The sequence below is a fragment of the Osmia bicornis genome, chromosome 3 (genome assembly GCF_907164935.1).
Source record: "Osmia bicornis bicornis chromosome 3, iOsmBic2.1, whole genome shotgun sequence".
In the NCBI taxonomy this organism is placed as follows: domain Eukaryota; kingdom Metazoa; phylum Arthropoda; class Insecta; order Hymenoptera; family Megachilidae; genus Osmia; species Osmia bicornis.
In genome coordinates this window covers 12,118,907-12,124,906 of record NC_060218.1, presented here as the reverse complement: position 1 = coordinate 12,124,906, position 6,000 = coordinate 12,118,907, and positions in this window count along the sequence as shown.

Genomic DNA, 6,000 nt, shown 5'->3' with positions numbered 1-6,000 from the left:
TATAATTAGCCCTATATTTAAGGAGGGAGATAGGGATGATGTAAAGAATTACAGAGGGATAACGCTACTAAATACGGCATACAAGATATACGCGATGATTCTGGAGAACAGATTAAGTGCAGAACTAGAGGAAAAGAAAATCATACCAGAGACGCAAGCACGCTTCAGAAAAGGGAGAAGCACAATGGACAACAATGGACAGCAGGAGGAATGGTGATCGGAAAAGAGAAGTTTTGGTCACTGTCGTACGCAGATGACATCGTACTATTAGCAACACATCTGCAGGACTTAAAGGAAATGATAAACAGAATGAAAAGATACTTTGAAAGAAGAGAGTTAATGCTAAACGCTGGAAAGTCGAAGATAATAATTTTCAAGAAAGGAAGAAGTCAGAAGAAAAAGGAGATATGGAAATGGGGAGAAGAAGAATTAGAAGAAGTAAAAGACTTCAAATACCTAGAGTATCACTTCCAGAAAAATGGAGGAACGGAGATGCACTGGAGAGAAACAGCGAAAAAGGCGATGATAGTGATGAAGCAAACATGGGGAATAGGAGAAAGGAGATTCAAAAACAACTTTGAAAGAAGGATGAAGATCTACAGAAGCTTGGTGAAAAGCGTTATGATGTATGCAGCAGAGATATGGGGATGGAGCGAATCGAAGAGACTTGAAAAACTACATACAAAGTACATAAAATGGGTATTAGGATTGGACTTCAATACACCAACATATATAGTAATGGATGAAACAAAGGAGGACAAAATAAGAATAGAAGCAGGCAGGAGAGCAGTGAGATACGAAGAAAAAACAAGGACGAAAGGAATTAACAAGATAATACTAGAATGCTGGAAAGAGATAGATACAAAATGCGAGAGAAAAAGGTCGAAATGGGAAGAACAGAGAAGACAATACTACGAAGAGAAAGGAATAGAAATAAAGGAGGTTAAAGCTAGATGCACGGGAGAACTGACGCTAGCAGAAAATCTATCACAGTTAGACAGAGCAGAGCAGTGCCAATCATTTTATGACAGGATAGTAATAGGAAGGTATAACGGAAATTACAGAAGGATAAGGGAGGAAAACCGAGCTTACTATTTGAAAGCAGAATACAAAGGAAGGGACCAGTCAATGATTGCAAGGTTCAGATGTGGGAATGAAGAAAGAGGCAATAGATACTGGAAAAAGAAAGAGGACAACGTCTGTAGAATGTGTGGATTAGGAGAGGAGACAATAGAACACTTGTTAGAAGAATGTAGGGAAGTAGAAAGGGATAATGATTTAACAAGGTGGAATATTTTGCAGGGTCAAGAGCAGGGGAGAAAATGGATGAGCGAAATAATCCGAAGAAGGAAGGAGATAGGCCAGGGACAGAAGACCTGAACGGACGTTATTGTATTAAACTTATAATGTACATATCTAAAATATATCTAAAATATATCTAAAACATATCTATAAAATATTGTAGGCGCACTCACGTGCCAAACCCCCTTTCAAAGCCGAAAGGCGAGAAATAAAGCTATCTATCTATCTAGTTAAAGTTTATGAGAAATGTTTAGTTTAATTTGTATATATATTTGTAATAAATAATTTTCATTTCAAACTTTAAAAGATAATTCAGTCTAGTAAAATGAGTCGGTAAACGTTTTGTCGGTAAGTCAGTCTGTTGCGCGTAGAGTATTAATTTTGCTCTAGGCAAAATTACCGGTTAATTTGGTAAGGGAAACGCATGCAGGAAAATGAATTTGACACTGGCGATAACTTTGGTGATAATAAACGTGTTCACTTGAGGCACTTTATTTTTCTTTAATTAGTAAAGAAGATGAGCGAATTAGTCGCGTGTTACGTGTCGTTTGTTACCAGAGCGCAAACGAATGAGTAGGACGTTTGTCGCGGCGTCGGTGTTTTTATAAACCGATCGACCGACGACAACGCCGAGCCGTTGGTGTTGTCGAACACTAATTGGTTATATTTTAAATTATGGCGCTCTAAATCCGGAACATACCGCCCGCCTCGCGACGAATGACGTCATGATTCTACGCCGTGAATGAAGCGTAGTGACTAGCACGTTTCATTAACGTTCCGTGCCATGCTGCGTAGTTTTACTAAGGTAGGTGATGAACCGAATTTTTTACATCGAATATAAGTGCGTAAGCGAGAAATATAAGCGGAAAGAACGTAATAATTGTACATAGTAGAATATATAATACATTGACTTAAACTAAATCTTATGAGCTAATCGGTAGTTTGCATAGGTTAACTACAGGACGGGTATATTCCGATCGTGCGGTCTTGATACTGACCACTCGCACGAGGCCGTCCTTACCAGGGTGACATTCGGTCACCCGACCGAGGTCCCATTTTCCCGGAGGCAGCGAGGAGCTCTTCAACAGTACTAAGTCCCCGATTTTAAGGTTAGTAGCGCGACTACACCATTTCGAGTGAGCTTGTAACGATTGTAGATATTCGTGAGCCCATGCTCTCCAGAATTTTTCCGTGAGTTGTTGCACCCATTGCCAGCGCGATAGTCTATTTTCGGAAATGTTTATTATAGACGGCGCAGGAGGGACCTTGAGTACACCGCCCACTAGAAAATGCCCGGGTGTGAGGGCCTCGCAAGACTCGAGGTCGTCCTTTAGTGGAGCTAAGGGTAAACGTTTTTAATTGACTCGGATGCTTATGTATCCAAGCTAATGCAACGGTGGAATCAGTCCAACCGTAAACTGGTACTTTATCGAGTTTTAATGTAGCTTGAACCTGCTCGATCAATCGCGTCATTAGGACGCACGCGCATAATTCTAGCCGCGGAATTGTGAGTGGTTTCAACGGTGCTACCTTTGTTTTTGCCATGAGTAAATGTAACGCGACCTCGTCCGCGATGGAGATTGTACGTAAATAAATCACAGCCGCATAGGCGTCTTGCGAAGCATCTGCGAACCCGTGTATTTCGTACTCGATTGTAGCATTCCCCATCCTAATCCAGCGCGGAAGGGTTACTTTTCGTAAATCGTTAAACTCCGCGGAATATTCGCGCCATTGGTTGGTTAGTTCGCAAGGTAGAGGTTCGTCCCAATCTAACTTGGCTACCCATAATCTTTGCATGAAGATCTTGGCCACGATAACGACGGGAGAAATCCACCCCAATGGGTCAAAGATTCGCGCGATATTCTACATAACCCCGCGCTTAGTCGGATTCGCCGTACTAGCGGAGTCGAGCTTAAATTGAAATCGAAATTCGTCCGATTTCGGTAACCAACGGATTCCCAACATTTTTAATCCTTCGGCATCTTGAAATAAGCGGCTCGAGGCCAGCTCGTGATCAACGTGGGAGATCTCCGCTAATAACTGTGGACAATTGCTTGACCACTTTCTTAGGTGGAAACCTCCGTGTCTGAGGGCATCCGTTACCTGCTGCCGTGTTTGACGAGCCAACACTCGATCATCGGCCCCGAAAAGCGCGTCGTCAACGTAGAGGTGCTCATTCAGGATAGGAGCCGCGAGAGGGAAATTAGTCCCCTCATCCAGCGCGAGTTGTTTGATGACCCGATTCGCGAGGAAGGGCGCTGGGGCCGTCCCGTATGTCACGGTAAGCACTTCATATGTTTTCAACTGATCTTCGGGTTTAACGCGCCAAACTATCAGCTAGTAGGCGGTGTCGCGATGATCGATCCAGATTTGCCGGAACATTTTAGCGATATCTGCTGCGAACACGAACTGATACATGCGCCATCGTAAAATCGTGACCGCGAGGTCAGCTTGCAATTTCGGACCAACTAGTAAATGATCGTTTAGCGTAGAGCCGTTTGACGTAGGCATCGACGCGTTAAAAACCACTCTCAATTTTGTCGTACTGCTGTCTTGACGGATGACCGGATGATGCGACAAATAGACCTTTTGCTCAGAAGGAGGGTCTGTTTCAAGAAATTCCCGCATATGACCGAGCTGCAGGTATTCCTCCAGAAAGGAGTGATAAGCCGTAGCTTGTTCCGCGTCTTTGGCGAGCCGTTTCTCCAATCTATAAAAGGAGGCGACCGCGATTCCTTTCAAAGCCCCGATATCGATGGGAGGCTCTGATTTAAACGGCAATCGCACTACGTATTTGCCGTCGGGTTTACGCGAATGAGTCTGCCGAAAATGTTCTTCACATTTTTTGTCCTCTTCGGAGAGGAACGTTACCGGTGGAGGCGCTTCCACCTCCCAAAACTTCCTTAACGTGTTGTTTATTTCAGCGTTAAGGTCGCCGTAATGTACGTGGAGTTGCATTGCGTGAGACTCAGCGGACCGAGCGGGACCAGTCAACACCCACCCGAAAATCGTTTTCTGCGCGACGGGTTCGGATGGAAGGCCTTTTCGAAGGCCTTCGAGCAAGATCGCGCCATAATTATCCGCGCCGATTATGAGGTCCACAGGCGCATTATTATTAGTGAGAGGATCGGCCCACTCAAGACCACGTAAGTGTATCCACCTACTCAAGGTGTCTATCGAATTTGAGCGGTAATTAGTAAGCCGTTTCAAGATAAGAGCGCGCACAGGGATGACAGGCCCTTTTCCGTGGCACGGTTCAATCGTAACGTGCGCGGAGGCGCGAGCGGTGGCCGACGTCCCGGCACCAATGCCGGAGACGGAAGCCTGAACGTGTTGGCGATTAGCGCGCAACGCGTTTGCAACATTCTCGCGAATGAACGTCGCTTCCGACCCTGGATCAATTAAAGCGCGTAATGTCGCTTGTCGGCCTTCGCAAGTGCCAACTTTGATCCAAGCTGTAGCGAGAACGACCTCTTTTTCATGACGCGACGTACCGAAGTGCGTGTTTACCGAATTCGACATCGGCGTGTCTTCCATATTGTCATCCGCTACGTGTGTAGGTTGCGCCGAATGTTGACTTGATTCTAAATCCGCGTGAGAGGTCGATTCGCGACCTTTGCTTACGAATGTAACGACCCAGAGTGAGTACGTCACTGCACCGACTTGTAGGGAGAGCGGTTCCCTTAGAAGGCGACTCGTAATAAATGTGTTAAGGATTTTAGGTTCGTGTGGTGTGCGGTTAAGGAGTGAAATCCAAACACTAATGTGCTAGAAACTGAATGAAAATATGTTTATTCAAGAATGAAAGGTAAGTGAATATTGAATTATAATACAAAGTTGCTAGTATCACAATAAGTGCGGCTAGAAATAGGAATACAATAAGAAATTATAATTAGTTCGCCCTAGATTGGGAATACAATTGAAAAATATGTAATTAGTAATTAATATGTAAGTAAAAATTAATAATTGTAATTAATCGTTAGCGCTAACGCAAGTGCGGCGTGGTCTTCTTCTACAGTCAACACTCTGTTCGTTTTCAACAATAATTATGGAAACTAAACTCCAGAGGTTTGTGCTAGACTATTGGAATCAAGTTAACCCTTCCTACAGGTCGCAATCGGTTTCTGGTTATACCAGAGCCGTGTTAAACGCAGGCCGTTCAAGGAGCTCCGCTCCTCGCTAGCTCTTTACACTTGAGTGTTGGCTTAGCGTAACACCTGTGTAACACGTTGCGCACCGCGAATAGGAGGTCCACTGTTCCGTAGTCCTGCACGCCACCAGTGGAATAGTAGAAATTAGCTATAGCTCGCGCTCTATCGCTGCCTAGACAGTTCAGCGCAAGCTCTTCTCTACTAATCAGAGTGTTGTCTGTTTCAGACCGAGGTCTGAGAAGATCTGCGATGAAACTGTGCGGAACGCCTCTATTTATACTCAGATTTTGCTGAGTCGGCACTTTTTTTCCGCATAGAGTTCTTGGGGTAGCTGGGTTTTTCCCGTCACGTGGTGGTCCAGCATCCCCACTCTAGAATACTACCCCACCGTATGGTTACTGGGGTTGCGCTCGCGCGTGCGCGGTCGGACGTCGATAATTTATCGGTAAACTGTTTTACCGTCCGACTTATCGACTAAACTTTTATCGATAAATTCAACAAACTCGGTTATCGACGAAATGAAAATGTTTATTACAAAAATTTATAC